Here is a 21356-nt window from a genome sequence, read left to right as displayed (position 1 = left end):
GCTTTAAGGATCACTCTACCAATTTCTGGACCCACAGGAACTGGGGTTAGGCAGTCCTAGGCACCAAGCTGCTTACATCAGAGCAGTTCTGGCTTGTGAAAACAAAATTTCAAATGCCTAGGGAGGTTTATAGATAAAAATGGAGGCACACCTAGTAAGTTTATATGCCTCTAAGATTGAGTTGTTTTTGGGCAGGGTTTTTTTGGCTTGCTATTTTGGATAGCTTCGAGTGGTCAGACCATCTGTCATCTTCATCCAGGCTTGTGACAGATGACACCCAATAATGCCTTGTAGTATAATAGCATACAAATTGAATAGGTAATGTTATTTATTTTGAAAAAAGAACTTATTTTGACTTCATATTTCCTTTGAAACTTGTTTACATTCTATGGTATTCTTGCCGAGTCTTGTGACATGCCTTTACTCAGGATGATGCCTTCAGTTCTCACAACCTCCTGGGTTTGCTCCTTTGGCTATTATTAACAAGTAGCAACCAAATTCTTATACGGGCAACCCCCACCTAACGCTGTTTTGCTTAGCGCTATTTTGCTATAATGCTCATTTTAAATTGACACCTGATTCCACTTAGCGCTCAACAAGTTTCGTTATAACGCTTGCGGTCACCATCTTGGGTCATTAAAAACACTTGCACTCACCATCTTGGGTTGTTAAAAACTTACGGTTTCACTTGACGCACATTTCACTTACCACTCAGTTTTGCAGGAACTAATTAAGAGCAATAAGCGGGAGTTGCCTGTATCAGTTTTAAGAAGTTTTAACTTTGCAATACTTCCTGTATTACATAACTAGGGTATTTGTTTCCTGGGCATTAGCTCTCAGCTGATAGAGAAAAACACTCCCCAAAACAGCTGCAATTAAATAAAATGTGTTATATAAAAATACGTAAAGACAACAAAAATAATGTTGTTTTCCAGAGTTTTCTACTTTTATGAAAATGGAATAGTATGTGCACATATATTCACATGTAACACATCTATCCTGTAATATGAAACAAAGCTACCTAGTTTTCTTATGTCAACCTACTGGGCTTATGACCTGAGCACTCAAGATTTAATTGAAAGAGTGCATGGACTAAATAGTACAAAGGAAATTTTGATCCTTATAAGCCAACTTGGTATCAGCTGTTTTCTATCCATACTCATGTCAAAGATCTACGCCTACTTCACTTTCCTCCTTTCCTGTCAACCTAACACAAAGTAGAACAGAGAGTGTGCTGGTTAGATTTCCCTTAGCTGATCTCAACAAACATACATGTATTTTATCACTAAAAAATGTAAAGGCATTCTAATGCTATCTGTGCTCTGTTAGTAATGCTAACTTCTAGGGCTGTGTGAAGCTTCAGTCCCCGATTTGATTCGGCGGAGATACGGCCTGATTCAGTGGCCAAATCTCCAAATCCGAATCGAATCAGAGGACCCTTTAATCTCTCTGAATTGAATCAGAACCCTCCAAATCGATTCAGAGAGATTCTGAAAGATTTGGTGATTTGGACATAGGCACAATGTGTGTACTACATTGTGGAACATGTTTTTTCTACATACCTCTAGGTAGGAGGCAGCTCATGAATGCTGTGATGCTAGGGCACATGGAGTGTCCCACAGAAGCACGGGGGGGCTCTTCAGCATGCTCAGCAGCAGACCTGGAAGTAGACCCGAAGCACTTCTGGGCCACTTCTGGGTCTGCCGGGGAACATGCTGGGGGCCCCCCCTGCACTCTCCTCCAGCTCAGCAACTGGTGCCTCCTGGGTCTGGGGGGGGGCACCTGGGATCCCCCTGTGGCTGATTGCCGAGCCAGAGGGTACGGGGGGGGCCCCCAGTGTGCTCCCTGCCACACCCGGAAGTGGACCAGAAGTACTCCTGTGGGACGCTCCATCCGCCCCAGCATCACAGCATTCACCAGCCACACCTGGTACCTCGAGGTATGTAGACACAGCTTTAAATGTTTTTTCTATGTCCAAATCGCTGATTCTCTGAATCAGCATCGAATCTTCAGATTCAGCTGAATCGAATTGGGGACAGTGATCCAAATCAAATCACTGTCCTTGATTCGGGCCGAATCCAAATTGAATAGGGCCTGTTTTACATACCCCCACTAACCTTATAATCACATGTATCTTGGTATTTAGAGAGTCACTAGAACCTTAAAGTAAAGCTGTAGGCTATGTGCCATATTTTCCTGTACATAAAATGCATCTTTTCCCCAAAAAACAACCAGTGGGAATTGGGGTCCACATTATATTTAAAGTATGCGAATCTTGGAGCCAAGTCATCCAGCTTGTGGGGGTCCCTACAGATTCAGAAATCTGGCACTGAGGAAATGATGACATTGCTAACTGCCATAGCAACTAGCACTCCCACTGCTCCCCTGCCATCAAATTTCCAGTCCCTGGTCAGATGACATGACCATGTATACTGATGCACAGCTCTAGCTGCAGGCACCAAAACACCAGGCAGCAGGCTCAAGAACAGGTTCAGCTCACTTGCTGCTACCACTCAATGACATTCTGGGGATGATCTTTTTTTTCTGCATGCTGCCTTTCAAAAACAAGGTGTGCACTACATTGTGGAATATGTTATAGGCAAGAAAATATGGCAAATTCTTGATCATGTGATTTTTTTTTTTGGTTGTGGTCCAAAACAGTACTGGAAATTCTTGGCTGCAGCATAACAACTAAATACACTAAATAAAGTAATGTATATTGAGCCTATAAAGAACAATGTCCCTAACCAAAAGTATTCCTTAACCCTCTGCCCCCATAAATTATTTTCCACCTTATTTGCTTAAGTAAAGTATTGAAATAACTAAATATTTGTAAACATTTAAAAATGAAGGTATGACAAAACCCCAAAATATTATACCAATTATACATCTTTCAACCTTTTCTTTTACAGCTACAATAGAGTACTTTTTTGTTCAACTCTGAATGTGTTATATATTTGAATATAATGGTATAATAATTAATTTTCAGTTAATGATTAAATAATCATTAGGACAACAACAAGGGCAGGTGTCTGGCCCCTTACCCCCACTGCTGCTTTCCTCACCACAGCAATGGGGGTGGGGGCGCAAATTTAAAACCTCCCACTAATTAGATTCTATACATGGAGAATTATAACAAATATATAATTATCCATGTATAGAATTTAATTATTTGGGGTGGGAGGTTGTCTTAAATTCAAAATAATCTTGGATTCAGATAAATACAGTAAGTCAATTTATTTCTGGTTCAGATTTAATCTTTCGTGTACGTGCATATCACTGCAAATTATCAGTGTGGGCACTGGTAAACATTATCTTTTCATATTCTCTCTCAATACTTAATGACATTTACAATACAGCCTTTTTTCAACTTATTATTACATACTGACAGAACAACTGAGAGATTATTGATTTAGGGGTGGTGGTAAATGGCAAGTTAAATGGTCCCAGATATATTAGAATTGGATTTGGTTCAATGAAACAACATTTTTTCTTCTTCAAAATGTGAAGTTATACATGCTTTACATAAATTGTCTTGTAACAACTGGTTTGTTTACAAACAGGAAGCATCAGACATTAACAGGATATATACATTTTTTATACTGGGCTTCCCAAAGCCTAAGCCAAGTGATTAAATTTGAGCTGCCAGATGAAACCCTTAATTTTTTGTAACCACAAATTTGGCTCATTGCACACTGTTTAGGAGAGAAAAATACCGAGCAACTCACAACATAATTAATCATCCCCTTCCAACAGTATGAACCTCCCACACAGAACAGCTAAGCTTTCTAAGTCTGCTATCTCATGAAAACAGACCTCTACACTTTAAAAGCACTACATGACTAACTGACACAACACCCACATGTCAGCTCTGCACAGTTGGACCATTTGAGTCAACCTTGTTTAAAAATCAGATAGCCAAAGCGTACAGAGGAGGATATCTTTTAATCTAGATACTAAATAATACCATAAATCTAGAATCAAGGCATGTACCATGTCAGTGGGTGTTCCGAACCATGATCCTATATATAGCGCTAAGATGCAATTTTAAAGTTGTGTGAGGGGAGTGAACCACGTAATTCTCATTAATATCAATTGACATCAAGCAGATCCTCACAATCTGCTTTGAAAACTCATTAATTTTGTGTTAATGATCATTAGCAAGCTTGCCCCCTAGTTTAATTATATATATATATATATATATATATATATATATATATATATTTGTATTTGTTAATCGCTATGTAGTGTTCATTAGATATATAATTATGGACATCAATTTATCTTGAAATGTTTGGGAATCATTGCAAGTTTAAAGCTTGTATTAAGGAAAAGAGGCATGCAAGTATGCAAGTAGATTTGATAGAGCAGGGGTCAGCAACCTACAGCCCTAAGGCCTCATATGGCCAGCAGCAAAGTCCCCAGAAGCTGATAGAACAGCTGGAGGTTTGTGGGAGTTACATACTAGTGGGTCCAGTCCCCTTGACAGCCTCATGCCTCCTTACCCACCCACCATAGGAGACACCACTGCTGTGGGGGGGGGAGGCGCTGGCACAGCAAACATCCAGGGGGTTAACAAAATCCCTCTACCGCAGTGGCTGCCTCTCTCACCAAACTTACCTTTGCTGACTGCTGGTCTTGACATTTGGCAGTAACTGCAGCAGCCAGATGCCAGAAAGTCCCTACATTTGGTGACTCATGCATTATAGCCCAGACTGCAGGCCATACTAATGCCTCTGCCTGCAGCAGTGACACCTCTCATGTGGGTGGTGGTGGGGAGGGTAGTGAAGCTGACAAGGCGACCCAGAGCTACACCTCTGTTCAGGGTAGGCTGCGGGTGGGGAGGGAGGAGAAAAGGGTGGGAAACAAGCAGCCTGGCACTGGCCAGGTTGTAAGCAACAACCCATTGTTGTTAAAAGGATGTCAGCCCCTGTAGTAGAGAAGCTACACTGACAGTCTCTGTTTCAAGAGCTGCATACTGATGCCTACTGCTTTAAGAATCTGGGTTGCAGATTCCAGGGAAGAGCCATCAAGGAAGGGAAGAAGAAAGAAGAAAAAAAAACCAAACTGTTACAAATGTTCAGACTCTCCCCTATTATCCTCCCTCAAAAAGAAGATTCCGTAGAAGGGAGATATTCGAGGGTGAGGCAATTTCAATAACTTCAAAATGGTACATTGCAGCAGAGATGAGTTGACAGAAGCCTCAGCTTAAGAATAATTGAAGAAAAACCTATAGCCAGTGAAAATGGCTTCCATTCCTCTGACCCCCACTTCCTTTCCCAATAAAGGTGGTTCAGGATTTTATGTGGTTGTTAAATCAGCCCCAGTGTTGCTGCCTAGGAGCTGGAGACAAAAGGGAGAACAGAATTTCCTTCCTCCCTCCCTTTTGAATATTTTGGAAGATTTAAAAATCAATTTTTACTGGTTCCTATGTTGTGCTCCTTCAGGCTAAGGTGCTTGGACCTGCTCTGTGAGCTAGGTTAGCATAGTAGTAAATTGAGGTTACATAAGAAAGAGTTGGCACAGGGAAAGCAGTGGGTGTGGGAGGCAGGCTATAAAAGGTGGGAGCAGGTGATGGGAGAGGCATGATGCAGGGGGGCAGTTGCAGGCACAGAGGGGCAGGCAGCAGTCAGGCACAAGACAGGAGACAGGTGGGGGGGGACAACAACAAGGGCAGGTGTCTACAGCAGGGGTGGGAATTAGGAAAACCTCCCACTAATTAGATTCTATACATGAAGAATTATACATTTGGGGTGGGGGGTTATGACCCCAAGAGTCGCCACCAATTATTTTACACTATGACCACTGACTAACAAGAAGAGGTTCTCTAAGTCTCCTTAAAAGCATATTTTATAGAGCGGAGAATGTAACAGACCAAAATCAATTAACAATGTAGTAAAGCAGGGAACACTAGGACCCTATTTTAAAAGAAATGAAAAACAAAAACAAAAATTCCCACAAGTAGTCAAGATTCAAAAGAAAAAGTTGTTTTTATTAAGGAACTCTATATAACTCTGGTAATAAGAAGAAGGGGGAGAAAGAATGAAGTATCAATAGATAAAAATGGGAAGAGGTGAGGGAGAAAACGTCCAGAGTTGAGGTGAGGAGAAAGGGAAAAATATGCAAAAAAAACCTTACAAACCTTAAAACCCTTGGACAGAACATCCATGAGACAGAGGCATATTCACAGGGAGATATGGAGAGTGGGAGAAAGAATATTTCTTTCCTTTACCAAGAGCCCTAGAAATTATTAAGTGAAAGAAATGAGATTTTCTAGTCTGGAGGAAAGCCCTCCAGAGTATCTAAAGAGATTTTCACATGTCAAAGCAGAGATGGAAAATAGGAGTGGTTTCGTTGTTTTACCTGCATTCATTTTTACACCGGATGCCATACTTAGTTCACAGAGTAAACCAGAGCAAATTTAAAAGAAACAAGTTTGTTCACAGATGCAATTTTCAATAAACAGAAAAGGCTTGGGAAGGGAGTCAGCAAGTTAGCCAATCAAGACAAAGTCTTCAGGATGCAAGAAGAATGTTTCAAGTTTTCAACTTCATTAGAATAAGAATGCTGCACCTCCCACTGAACATGCTTTAAAGATGTGCCACGATCCCATGTAATTCCATACTCAACATAACTGGCTTCAAAAGATACTGTATGCATGTTCTTACGTCTACAGCATACAAAATTAATTACGTAATTCAATAAATAAACAAGCTTTAATAACTCCTAACTAAATATTTGTAGTGAACTGTATGTTTGTGCTAATACAAGATGACACGTAATTTAATTGTGAAACCACAAACCATATAATGCTTCCAAATTTTGGAATTTTTCTCAATGTTCTGCTTTCCCCAAACTTTTCATTTTACTGCAAAATGTGCATAAAATGCCACTGTTTTGGCATCTATTTTCATTTACAAATAAGTTCTTATTCAGAAAGCAATGGGGACTCTTGTTATCTTAAAAAAGGAAAAGTTACACTGCATTTTTGGCATAGCAGGGAGTTGAGGTGCCTGATACTGCAGAGGAAATGCATTTCCCTTGTCCCTTTCTTCTAGGTTAAAGTAGAAGTGAATTCATATTGGAGACAGCATCAACTTTTGACAAGCAATGGTATGTCAAACATATGTCCCACATACTGAATGCAGCCTGTAGAGCCACATGATCTAGCCCGTGGGCTGACAACAAGCCTGCATGCTACATACAGAACTAATCTAGCATGCCAGCTGTACCTGGCACCATGGGCACTGCTTGCAGCATCCATGCAGGACAAAGTCTACATGCAGGCTCCAGGACTGGTCCAGATCAGGCCATGCCAGAGCCAGTATGCAGATTGTCCACTGGGGCTCTGCATGCAGCATGCAGCCTATACAAGTCTCCTGTGCTGTGTGCAGCGCCTGCATCACTGGGTCCAGCCCATGCACCTTGTTCCAGCCCTGTTTCAGCGCTTGTGCTGGCTCCAGTGCATGGGCTGGACCTGGTGTCATGGGCATTGCCCACAGCCCAGGGGGCCAGCACAGGGTGTGCCCTTGCATGCTGTCTCCAGTGTGCAGGGACTGCCTGTGGCCGAATCCTGATTGACTCCAAAGCAAGCACTCAGGGACAGTCCAGTGGGGCAGTGTGTGCAGAGCACACACCCAGGTCCCCTGGGCCATGAGTAGTGCTCATGGTGCTAAGTCCTGTCCACATACCAACTGCAGTAAAAGCAATAGAGCGGTGCCCTATGCCCCATGAGACCAGTCCTGTCACTGGCTCCAGCATGGCCAGATTTAGGCCATGTGCCCCTGCCCTTTTGTATCCAGTGCTGCAACCTATAACTGGTATCACACCACGACATTTCTTACAAAAATAATAAAGAGTTAGTGATACTTTAAATGGCAATAATGAAATTAGAGTTCAGATCTCATGCCTAAGAGGAAGGGCTCCCATGTCAGATTTATTAAGGTCTTGCAGGGTTTGTTGATTCAGAATGCAACAATAAGGGCCCATCTATTCTACCACAACACCTAGTCCCAGGGAGAATGGGACTGAGCATACTTAGCCTACCAGAACCCACTAAGACAGAAGGGAAGTTTGCCAGCAAGGCTGCTGTGGACTTGTTCCCAATGGCCACCTTCACCCCTGCCAGAGACCTGGGCTAGGGACAGACATTATACATAAACTGGTTTAAGTGATCAGAAACTGGTTTAAACCTGTGACAGAACAGACATTCAGTGCACCCAAACCAGTTTCAAGATGGCCAAAACCGGTTTGAGATAAACCTGGTTGAATGTAGTACCAGACTTAACTGATTTGGCTCAAACCGGTTCGCGCAATGTCTGTCCCACACCCCTTCCTGGTTTAACTTAAACCAGAGTTCCTCAGCATCACAGCATGCTCTCTGGGCTGGGCTTTATGCGCCAGCTCAGCTGGGTTGGCCCTGCCCCTCTGCTCCCCAGCCAAGGGGTCTGGCCAGAGAGGGGTTTAATTCCCCCCTCCCTTGTTGTGTCCCGATGACACTATAATGGGTCTTATACCAGGCAAGGAGACTAAGACACGGTTGTGTTAAGCTAAAAGTTAGTTTATTGAACCCTAACAGATACAATTCTAATTAAAACTGAAGTAGCAGTAGCAGTTTAAAAATTTTAGGTATGTAGCTAGTCAAAGGAGATGCTGACCGCCCCAAAACATTGTGAATGCAACTTCACTGGTTAATCAGGTCATGAAGTCTTGCCCGGGACTCCTGGCTCCCACGTCTGATGTCAAGATTGGATCTTGGATCAGTGACAGGATCTCTTCAGGACTGTCCTGAATATAGCTTTCATTTCTTAATACATAAAATAAACTTACACCTTCCTCCTAATGCACATTAATAATCTTGCTTCTGTTTGCCAAATATGGTTACCCTTAACTGGAATTTTCTATTCTGAGGTAATCGTTTCATTCTTAGGTGGGGGTACATTTTGCTTTGACTGTTCCTCTTTTGCCAAAGTTATATTTATTCAATTTAGGTAGCCAACTTCCTGATATTTTAAATTAGGGACAGTATTTTTGCATCTGCTCCTTTTACTGGGTGCAGGTCTTGACCACAGTTCAAGCCAAGCATGCAGTTTGATCTGAGCACAAAGGTCAAACCCAGGCCTGAAGGCCTCTGGGTCTCAACACCATGTCCCACTGGCAGGGACTCGAGCTGGTTCTGCCGGGCGCTCCCCGTCGCTGCTGCAGTGGTAGGCTTCTTCCACCACTTGCCTCAAGCAGGGACTGAGCATTCCTAGCTCAAGAGCGGCCACTAGGTGATAAGTCCAGGTCTGGAGCATGTTGGTGAATGTGAATGGGAAGGATGTGCTCAAGCCTGTCCTTGCCAAAACACACTCCTGCAGCAGTATATACAAGCCATGAGTTGGTAAACTTGACAACTTGAAACAAATATAATTTTAGTAATCATAAAAAATGTTATTATTTTTAAAATTACAGATGAAATTCTGAAACTATTCTGTACCAAAAAACATTTTTCTGTGATGTTGTGAAATCCAAGTACTCTTCCATTTGGTTTGAGGAGAAAGAAACAAATTTTGGTTCTAGGCAATCAACTCCTAGCTCAAATGAACAAGGCAAAAACAGGCCATTTCTTTCAAACTTAGAAATCATCAACATCCTGAACCTGACTCATTCATATTAACCCTAATAAAACAGATATCCCATGGTCTGAAGAGAACTCAGGAGTTAAAACTTGCTCTTTTCATTACAATGGCAGGAGTTTAGGTTCCATCTCTCCCCGTCCTTCCTCTTGGAATTCAGATTCCTCCTACATCACTGTAGTACTACACCAGGGGCGGGCAATTATTTCAGGCAGAGGGCTGCTTACCGAGTTTTGGCAAGCCACCGAGGGCTGCATGACAGGCAGCCAGGGGCAGATAAATACTAATTTTCTAAATTTTTAGGGGCCCCACGACCTGGATAGAATGGCCTGGCGGGCTGCATTCAGCCCACGGGCCACATTTTGCTCACCCCTGTACTGCACCAATCCAAACTTTTTCTTCCTCAATCCAAAAGAGCAAAATCAAGCTTGCTACTATCCATAACAGAGAGATTTAAGGTGAGACAGCTCCTTTCACAAGCTGCTGAGAACTAGATTTTATCAGGAATTTTTCAAATAAATGTTTCTTTCACCAAAATATGATGATTCAGAAAACAACTGTTCACAGGAACAATTATTGCATCCCAAAACTTCCTGATTTGAAGAGTTTTAAAATGGGCATTTCACCTTTATAACTGAAAAGTTCAATGTTTGTATTCAAATTATTTTTTTTCAAAATATATTTTAGTATACAACATTTGAAATCCAAATGAAATGTTTCCGTTAACCCAATCCAAACAAATAAAAAAAAAATGGGGGGGAGGGGCTGGGGGGAGAATTTCAGATTCATGACATTTCAAGCTGGTCTTATCAGTTTGATTTGAGACAGAAAAACATTTTCCAAGCCTCAAAACATTTTCTTGGATGGAGAAAAGTGTTTTACAATCAGACCAGCTGGGAACTTTACGCAATTTGAAACCTACTCACCTTTCTTCTAAGCTAATCTGGTAAAACTTTGTGGAGTCAGTTTCCATCAAGACCTCTCTATGCCAATAGAGTATAATTTGGCATGCCACTGCATCAGCTGTCCACATGCATCAGCCTTTGCAGCAGAATGCTTTCTGGCCAATGTGAACAGTTTGCATTTTTCTGCTTCCAAACTCCTCTATGTTTATGGTAAAGTGGCTTAGCTCAGACTACCACCTTAGTGGGCTGCTCACCGACCTTTATGGACAAATGCAGCAGGGTAATTCAGAAGTGCATTCTAGTAGCTGGTCAAAGGACAATCCAATAGCTACAATCTTGGATTAATCAGTCAATATAAAGAGGACGGAATATTCCACATGTGACACCATTTTAAAGGTGCTGCAGAAGGTATCTCAACAGATCCAGCCTTTTAAAATGAGTGACGACTTAAAAACTTTTTGCCAACTTCTTCTAATTGGCTGTGTAGTATTACCACCATTGTTCAACTTCTTCCATTTTTGTAGTAGGAAAGTTTAGTTCCTCCTACATTTCTTGTGCTTTCCACAAGACGAATCATGTTTTTTAAGTAAAAAAAAACCCCTAAAATGTTATCATACAGAGCACCTGCTCCAAGAATTTTGGAAAAATCTTTTTATTTGCAAAAAATGCTGATTTTTTTTAAATGGAAGATCTCCAGCCAAAAATATAAAAATATTAAATATTTAACACATGCTTGACTCCCTACTTAATACCACTTCAATGCAGTATCACCAAATCAACCATTTTTTGATGTACAATAGGCAAAGGATCCTTCAGGAAAACACTCTTAAACTATACTAAGAACTTGCTTTTTCACTCCAACTCTCTCATTAGTGGTACAAGTATTTTTATAGGGAAACTCCATATCATCTCAGTTCAGTCCCTTCAGACATCATGTTCTTGAGCCAAGCAATATTTTTGCAACTTTGCAGAACACGGATCACAGCTTCTCCCTTGCATAATGCCAACATATCATGTAAATTTGCTAGCTTTTGGATTCTCATAACATAAAAAAGCTGCTTCTGAAAAACCTAAGGTTAAATACAATAAAGGACTCAAAACACCTGAAATAGGGCTCATAAGTATATAAACCATCTAAGTCTAAAATTGAGATCTTAAAAATTCCCAGTCCACCATTGCTTAATTTCACATATTTTCATTGCTGCTTTATTGCACATGCAGTCAGAGTTCAGCATTTACTTTCAAGAATCTGGCCTTTCCTTTCCCATGGGACCTATTCTCATGCTCTGTGGTGAAACAGAAACATTGACTATTTTAATTAATTTATTTGAAAGATATTTTTCTCTTGATGATTTTCCCAAAGCAGACATTTCTTCTTACATTACCTGATCATCCATTGTTGGAAGCATTATTTAAAAAAGCTTCTCCATATTAGTTCATTAACGTTAGCAACAGCAATTTACAAATTAACAAAAACAAGCCAAAAGACCTCTTTCATAAAAAACCCAAGTCTTATCCATTTTTTCAATTACCGGAGGTGGTAGTTCTGAGTCTAGCTATTAAGAAAGAAGAGTTTAAATGCCGTCTTCACAAAACCTGCATCTCTACCCACATCACACTAAGCCATTCCAATCTAGTGAACACAGGACCCTTAAATCCTACAATTTTTTTTCCTGAAGAATTGGCACTAATATATTTAATCCTCCAATAGCGCTGCCAAACCAGTCGGCAATGCCCCTGAAGACACGCTTCACATGATTCCCAGAAATGGTTTCCCATTTTATGTTAAGACAGACAACTGGACAATGGTGGCATACACAAACTGCCAGAGAAAACAAAGGGCACAAATCTGAGCTGCAAGGCCACCAAAAGCTTTTCATTCCCAGAGAAGCCAAATCTGTGTGCCCGGGCAACATAATCCTCAAGGCCAACAAATTCTGCTGCCAGAAGAAAGTAGGAGACAGCTTTGATTTCCGTCTCCTACCAGTGATTTTACCCTCTCATCCCAGACCATAAGTCACTCTAATGCAAAATTAAATATGTTAAATACTGCATCTGGTTTTCTTTAGGCTAAGCGTTCATGCGATATTATAAAATAGTCCTTAAGTATTTGCCAATTTAACTTCTCCTTTATTCTCTTCCCACACATATATCCAACCCTGTTTTTAAAATCCCTCATCTAGTTCTAAAAACACATGCAATATATTGAGAACACTTATGATGAGGTGATAAAAATGGATGGATTTCTATTGAAATCATCCATTTAGTGTATTTTGGCGTATAATTGTTCTCTGGCCAAAAATCCAGTCAATTACAAAAATACAACTGAGATTTAAATTAGCTAGTTAAAAGAACTAAACTGCCAATTAACTAAATCTAAGTTTTGATTTATGGAAGTGTGAGAAGGCCACATTTTAATTATCAAAACTTTACTATTTTGCTCTAGAATCTTAATAGATTCTCCTATGTACTAGTAAAATGCTTCAAGGCTGAAGAGGTTATGCTGTTAAGCTTGCCAAGTCTTATCAAGTTTATGCTAGAGACGGATACATACAAAAGTACTTTTAATGAGTTAATACAGTAATTATAACCTAACTGCATAGGTTTGTTACTACAGTGACAGTTAACAGATATAATTTTCCTTGATGCTTTTTTACATGCAGTGTTTTACACTTTGACTTGACTAAAAACTATTTAGCTAAGATTAGATTTAAACAGTATAGAATTCATAATTCAATTGTAGTGTGGTAGCTGTCATGCTAAGGAGCTTAGCTATGCAAAAGTTAACATAAAATGACAACTAACAACTGCAATGCAAACTTTACTCAAAAACAATAAAAATGCTCTTCTGCATATTTCTTCCTCCACACTGCGCATGCACACAAATGCTACCCAGTCTTTGTTATAAAGCTTCATATCTGTGAACTAGGATCTAGTATTATTGTGCATTTATGAAGCCATGCACAGAGACTTATTATTATTCAAAACTATACAAGTAGAATGAACAAACATCACCTTCAACTGTTCTAAAAGTATTTTGTTTTGGATGTGAATATGAGAAAACTAACCTTCAAGAAAAAGGATTGAGATGTTTTGCCTGAGCAGGCTGTATGCTACCAAAAATAAGAGTTTGCAGGTTTTTATAGTATGGGCTTTGGTCACTTTCTTACAGAAAAGTTCAAAACTGAACTAGAGTAATTATACTTTTAAAAAGAAAAAAAAAATGAAAGAGCCAGCCTGAATGTCTAAAATATCTTGCTTGACTGCAGCTGTGAAGCATGACATGATGCCTCTTTTCTGAGCAGCTTTCTGAAGATTGTATTAGAGATGCATGGGAGCATCAGTAGCCTACATTCCAGAAACTAAATACAAATGTTACTGCCTACTAAAAATTTAAATAGCAATGCCACTATATTTCAAGATTTATAATTTAATACTTCTTACATTTCATATGGAATTATCTTATAACAATATTATACACCTTTAAAGGGTGCAACCGTGTGCATGTCATATAAATGTTACCATCTGCCCTAGCAGCAGACATCAAAATGTTGCTATTTCAAATGAACAAATACTGGACAAAATCCTACATAGCGACATTATTTCACAGCATGAAATCTCAAACCTTTGCCTTAAGGGATTAGGAGTGAAAAAGGAACTTGGAGGGTACACTGAGAAAGTCAGTATATCAAGAATGATTTTGAAAGGTTTTCACTGGAAAGTAGGTTTCTCCTTAATTCTATTGCTTTTAAAATTAGTTAGGATTGCACAACAGCCTAATGGGCTGCCAAGAGACAAGCACATCGTTGTGGGTTTGAGAAACATGAAAAACAATGTTCAGAATCCTTCTTTTTTCTTTCTTCCTTTCCTTTCATTTCTGTCTCCTTCCTCTCTCTCCCATCTACACTTAAAGAGAAGCAAAAAGGGAGAATGCAAGAATCCATTTTCAGAAGTGACAGCTTATGCACAACGCAGGTAGATCTATGTACTGAATGTCAATATTTTGCCAGGCTACATGTGCAAATAAATAATTTTTGCATTGCAGAGTGTTTCTGCTGATAAGAGCCAATGAGTATGAAAGGGGGGCCATTAAATGACACTTGTTCTGGAAAGCTTACACAGAACTGATATAAGGAAGAAAGGGAATAAGAATATTGGCTCAATTAATCTTGGCCATTAAAGTATGCTGCCTATGAAACATATATTTGTGAATTTGTAAGATTTTCTGAAGAAAGCTTTGGAAATATTTACAGGCCAACCCCAATGCTTTCACCACCCCATTATTTTATGACTGTTAGTATTTTAATCACCTACAGAAGCCAAACATTTGGGAAAAATAATTGACTGTTCTAGTTTAAAGCCCGCCCACTTCTGAGAAGCTGTTAGGTAGGACATGCATTCTTTGATGCATTACTAAAGAATTCACTGTATTCTGGATTTTCTCCCCCTCTCATGCAAAATTTTATTTAAAGCTATTTTAAAAAAACCCAAAATTGCTCAACATACAATTTAAAAATTTCAGGCTGGCTAAACTTCTGTCTGGATTTCTCTTCTTAGATTTTTTTTTGTTTTGGTCCCAACTATTGCAACTTCTGAGTGCTACTAAGGCAGGGGTGGGTAAAATACAGCCCATAGGCCAGATCCGGCCCATGGGGCTCCTAAAAAAAAAAAAAAAGCAAAGAAAAAAAAAAAGCAGAAATTAATATTTTTCTGCCCCTGGCTGCCTGTCAAAGATGAGAGGCACTAGCAGCAACAGGACCCAGGGGGAGCCAGCAGCAGTACCCAGCAGCCACAGCAGCAGCAGCTAGGCCTGCCTGGCCATGGCCCACGCCCAGCCCCCAACTGGAAGCTTCTACCTACCAGGGAGGACCATGGGCAATCACCCCAGTCCTTGGGGCTGGGCTAGCTCCTGCTAAGTCCTGTGGTCTGGTGATACAGCCAGGAACTATATGATGCTGGAATGCGGTGGTGGGCAGGAAAGTGGGGAAATGGCAGCAGCAGGTGGGGGCTAGGGGTTGAGTGGCAGTGAATGCCCTCAGTTAGCTGTTTGCCCCAGTGCTATTCCCTTAAGTTACCTTTGTTTTGCCTTAATTAGGGACCAATAGTATACTGTCTTTCTCAGGTAAGGAAGTTAATATTGCTTTTCTGGATTTCATGGAAATTAAAAACAAAGTATTCATTATTATAACAAGAGAAAACGTTTTCCTGTAGAAAACATGATAGGGGTACTATAAAACTTATTAAGTACAACCATCATAACTGATTCTGTGACTCACATGGCATAGCACTGTAATTTCTACACTGAAATTGCTTCAGCAGATCTCCATGAGGGAGTAATGTGTACTGTTCAATAACTGTTCTGAGCTTAATATGCTTGATAAAGAACCTCTTTAATCAGCTCTGCAGCTCCAACTGCTGCTTATTAACAGATGTGCTTCTACATTGCCCCTTTCCTCCCCCTGATTTCTCATGTATGAGAAACTAAAGGTACAATTCCCCATAGCAAAACAGTCAAAATGATGTTTTCCTAGAATTATAACAGGGAAAAATAGAATGGGGGGAAGCTATCTGTGGTTAATATGTTCATTTATAAGATATACTAGTATTGGTAATGTGACAGAAGTTAAAATCAGCTCATTTTCATAGCTACACCTGAACATATGCAGATACTAGATAATACTGGAAATAAAGACTGTTGTGGGGGGAGAGAATTAATTATTAGAGATCCAAAACTAAAGATGGTTCAATCAGTCAAGAAAGCAGTAGCTGATCAGTTTGCCATTTTTAATAAAAGCCATAAATCTTAGTTTATTTGGACAGAACCTCCCTTTCGTGTCCCCCCCATCCCCCCTCCCTACTCCCCCGCACTTTTCCCTGTAGTATTTCATTTAACACAGACTTCAGACAAATCTAGATACCTACATGCATTCATGTTTTCAACATTCCTTTATCACTTTGCTTTGTGGAGATGTCAAGGCTGTGCCTTGCGAAAATTACCTTAGCTCTCACAGAAAAAGAAAGAGGAAAGTAGAGACTCTTTTAAGCTAAAGCTTGTCACATTATAGGAATAATGAGATTTGACCAAGCTGTTAGTTCCCTTTCATCATAACTACTCCTCTCACTGTAACATTTTCACTTACAGACTGAACATTAAACTATTTCCTGTTCTGTTTTTGCTCTATTGATTAAATAAATTCTCAGCTTGCGTATAAGTCAGACGTTTCTTTTGAATTTTCAAAAGAATAAAGCACTTTATAGCAATACTGACTGACATTTTTCCATAAATCAGACTTTGAAGAACAGCAAAGGAAATAAAGTCATATAAGACTGATTGACTGATCCAAACTTAAACAATCTGACCTACAAAAATAAATTCAATTCACACTTGTACAAATAGTCTTTACTTTTGAGGGCCTTACAGAATAAAGACATAAAAAAGAGGAACAGATGGATTTCAGTCGAATTTAAAACTGCCATGTTTTTTATAAACAGGAGGTAATTCCACAACGTTACTCAAGCATATTTTGCAAATATAATAAAACCTGTACAATAATTACCTCTACTATGTTTCTAGTTGTTCATCATGCCATGTAGTTCTTCCATTTGTTCTTCAAAATGTTTCAGGCAGATGGAAGAATCTGAGGGAGGATAGATGCACATTAAAATACTAAGAATGATAAAAAATTTGCAAGGTAAATTAACCAGAAAATTAAGGTTATTAACTGGTAACTTTAATTCAAGATGGATGGTACACATTCACACAAGGAATTTTCATCAGTGAAATTTCATTTAATAGCTGTGGCACTTAGAACACCTAATACTGCAGTTCTCAACCTTTTCATACTTGAGGCGCCCTTCAGAAAATGCCAGCTCTTAATTTTTACTTGGTTTTTGACTATAGAAAAATGATAGAGCAATTTTTCTGTTGCAAAGAACTCAGAAAGACCACAATAGGTCAGAACGCTTTTAACACTATGGATTCCTATTTGAAATCTCTGGGTTTATCTTGTGAATCATATTTGTAAACCTAACAGTGCTAACATTGCGTATCACCCTTTAAAGGATCTCAAGGCACAAGGTACTCTGGCTGAGAACCACTGACTTAACATATACCCTCCTGCTTCTTCCCTCACCATCCTTCAATATGCTGAAGGAGAGGCTATAAGGATATGTGGTGCTCTAGTAACCTCATTTCCCTCCACTACCTCCTTATGTCATAGATTGTAGAGTCGGAATGAACCACAATGGATCATTGTGCCCAACCCCCTGCCCCTGGCAGGAAAGAGGACCGAGATCAGACAACCCCAGCCATCAATCCTCCTCTTGAAGACCTCCAAGTTAAGTGATAGTACTACCTCTCTTGGAAGCCTATTCCTGATTCTGGCCACCCTTACTGTAAAAAATTTCTTTCTAATGTCTAACCTAAATCTACTTTCCACTAGTTTGCACCCATTATTCCTAGTTACTCCCTGGGGTGCTCTGATAAATAGTGCATCACCAATTCCCTGTTGTCCTCCCTTGATAAACTTATAGGCAGCTACAAGGTCTCCCCTCAGCCGTCTCTTGTGAAGGCTGAAGAGGCCCAGATCTCTCAACCTCCCCTCGTACGGTCTTTCACGGAGGCCACTAATCATGCGAGTGGGCCCTCCTCTGAACCCTCTCCAGATTCTCCGTGTCCCTCCTGAAGTGCAGCGCCCAAAACTGGACACAGTACTCCAACTGCAGCCTGACCAGTGCCGCATAGAGGGGGAGCATCACCTCCCTTGATCTGTTGGTCATGCATCTGGTAATACACGACAAGGTGCGGTTGGCTTTGTTGATGGCCTTGTTGCACTGCCGCCTCATGTTCATCTTGGAGTCAACTATGACTCCAAGATCTCTCTCAGCCTCTGAGCTGCTGAGGACATCCCCCAACCTATAGGTGTGCTGGGGATTCCTCCTTCCTAGATAGAGTACCTTACATTTATCTTTGTTGAATCGCATCCCATTTCGTTCTGCTCATTGATTCAACCTGTCTAAGTCGGCCTGTATCTGCTCCCTGCCTTCCGGTGTGTTAACTTTGCCCCATAACTTGGTATCATCTGCAGACTTGGAGAGGGTGTCCTGCCCTGTATGCTAATTAGGAGCCCCAAGACAGCGTATACAGAACCTCTCTCAAAGTCCTCTGGTTATATAAGCAAGTAATCTATATTCCTTTGCATTTCTTGATATATTCCCATTCCTTGGATAATTTGGCCAGCAGTAATCTGATCAAGAAAGTAAGGATAGCAGCCTAATCAGAAATGGGTTAAATAGCTAGTCTGCCAAATGAAGCATCTGATCTGCATACTAGATCCAGAAAGTACTGTTTATTAAATGTGTATAATCCCACTCCATAGTGCCACTGAACATATTCTGGTAAGGGGAACAGGTCCACAGAAGCCTGCACGGTTGGCCCGGAGCGTTATGAACACACAGACACACAGCCAGAATTGGTAAGGCTTTTATTATATTAGAATAGAGGACTTCAATACTAAGAAATTTGGGACCAGACAAGTATGAAAGATGGAGAAATCTTCCTGAGCTGATTCATAAACTTTATCACCCTTCTTTTTGATGCTGCTTATATAGAAAACAATCTACTCAAGTAAGTCGGTTACAGTTAGATCCCTTCTCCATAAATGGACTTTCCTTTTTCAACAGGATTAACCCAGCACATCAAATATTGGGTGAGAAGCTCAGTAGGGGGAATTTGTAAAATCACTACCATTCTATCCACTAGTTCAAAAAGAACTATATTCTCCAAGGGAGCAGCATTAGTCACAATCTCCACAAAGTTGTCCAATTCAGCATCAGTTTATGACTGTTCAGGTCTCACCAGTTCATCCTTCTCTGACAATTATAGGGGACTGATCTCATTCTTTACATTACAGAGATCTGTCAGGATTTTGATCAGGAACTATTCTTCTTTTAGATGGAAAATTCTTACCCAATTCTTCCAAATCAGAGATAATGTGGATTTTTTGTCACAACTACCAAAACACGCTCACAAGTTGGTTCAGAACCAGGAAGCTTTCACATGCTCTTCAGACTGAGACACCAGAAGACTATAAGCAACAAGGCTCTACTTCTAGATTTTGGATCCAACAGTTTCAAAGCCTCACACGGTTCTGTTGATTTTTTTTTAAAGCCCAGAACCAAAGGTGGCAATTTCTGAAGATTTTTCTCTCTTTTTGTCCCCAAAATACATTCACCAAAGCTGTCTGTGGAGAATCTCTAATCCTTGCAAAAGGATGGATCCAAACTGTCATAACATCCTGAAGGAGTAGAGCCTGCCATCTCTTCTGTAACTCCATTTGTACTCCATATTTAAAAATAGTTTTTACTAAATCAGACGGCTGAAATCATTATGTATACTAGTAAATACAAAGGCTGTTCATTGAGGCCACAGTGCTTAAGACATCTTGTGTGGTAATGAACCTTAACATTAAAAATGATCTTATTTTCTATTCCAGATTATATAAATATGTATACACACCAAAGACTCCTCACAAATGCTGCCTTCTTTCCTTCCCCTTGCTATTGCAACTCTTGCCCTCGTGTGATTAGGGTTTGGGGTAGGGGAAAGGAGAAGAAAGGGAGTTAGCTTTAAAAAAAACCTCTTAAAGTTTCTCCCTGCCACCAGCCTGCAACTTATCCTGCAGGCCACCTCTATATGTTACATGTATTACACAATTCATTTAGACTGACTTGCAAATTATCACACCTTAAAAAGAACCAACCAACTATAAAGTCAGATCTGTAAAATGTGTAACAACTTAATAGCTGGTTTCTATCCAGCTTTAAATTTGAATGTGCAGAGTTATGCCCTCCTGACTGTGAGCCTCATCAGCAGACAGGGCTCTCAGCTATGGAGACATACCATGTGCTGCCACGGCTGGGAGTCCCTCAGCATATGAGACTCAGCTGCAGGAGCATGCTACTAGTACGCCAGTGCAAAGGGAGTACAGGATCACAATCCTGAGCTCCCTTTGCACCAGCAACAAGGCACAATAGGATACGATGCTGGATGCCACAACCATGCCTCCTGCCATGATTGTGTGGATCACACATCAGATCCTATCACACCTTTACCTGAATGTCTAGTTGGCCCACAGAGTAATTCTTGACTCGTATGCTAATTAAAACTTGTAGAAATGACATCTGGGTTCACTCGGGTTGGTTGCCACTCTGTAAAACTAATTCTAACAATTATTCTGGGGATAAGAAGAGGCAATTATCCAACATTAGCTTAAACTTAATTCACAAATATGTCTGATATATGGCTCTGCACAATGAATACCACAATTTTATGTTACGAGCACAAGTTCTTAATATACTGGAGCTGCAATACTTGAACCCATTAGTCCAGGTATGGGCAACCTTTTAAAGCAGTGGGTCACTTAAATGGAGTTAGCTCCAAAGGCAGTCCCCCAATTGCAACCAGCCAGCAACACTGCCCCTGCTCACTCTTTCCCTCCCTCTTCTCCCCACTTCACCCCCAGTGTCACTGCTTTCCCTGCCATGATGGCCACACCACTCAAGGAAGCTCTATAGACACTCCAAATCACCACAGACATTAACACTTCATGGACTGAATCTGATAACTTGACAGGCTGCATCCAGCCTGCAGGCCATAGGTCACCAGCCCCTGAATTAGTCCATTCTGTCTGTTATCTTGCTTCCAGCAATGGTGTAGTAACTAAGCAACAATTAAAAAAAAAAACAAAAAACCCCAAACTCATCCTTCTGTTTGAATGCAGTGCTTATGGTAGTAAAAAGTAAAACCTAAGTTCTAAGTGAAAATAATAGGTAA

At 40.3% G+C, this 21356-nt stretch overlaps 1 protein-coding gene across 3 annotated transcripts in view; it reads right to left on the bottom strand.

Moving 5' to 3' along the window:
* The window catches only part of KLHL5 (kelch like family member 5), a 137731-nt gene that overhangs the window by 104556 nt on the left and 11819 nt on the right, over nt 1–21356 (bottom strand). For all 3 annotated transcript variants that reach the window (XM_006273648.4, XM_019480623.2, XM_019480613.2), the window contains one exon: nt 17080–17160. The gene's annotated coding sequence lies outside the window, so the exon portion shown is untranslated. The remainder of the gene's footprint in view (nt 1–17079; nt 17161–21356) is intronic.

Source organism: Alligator mississippiensis, chromosome 2 (assembly GCF_030867095.1).
Source record: "Alligator mississippiensis isolate rAllMis1 chromosome 2, rAllMis1, whole genome shotgun sequence".
Taxonomy (NCBI): domain Eukaryota; kingdom Metazoa; phylum Chordata; order Crocodylia; family Alligatoridae; genus Alligator; species Alligator mississippiensis.
Note: the sequence above shows the minus strand (reverse complement) of the source record. Positions and strands in the feature narration are given on the sequence as shown.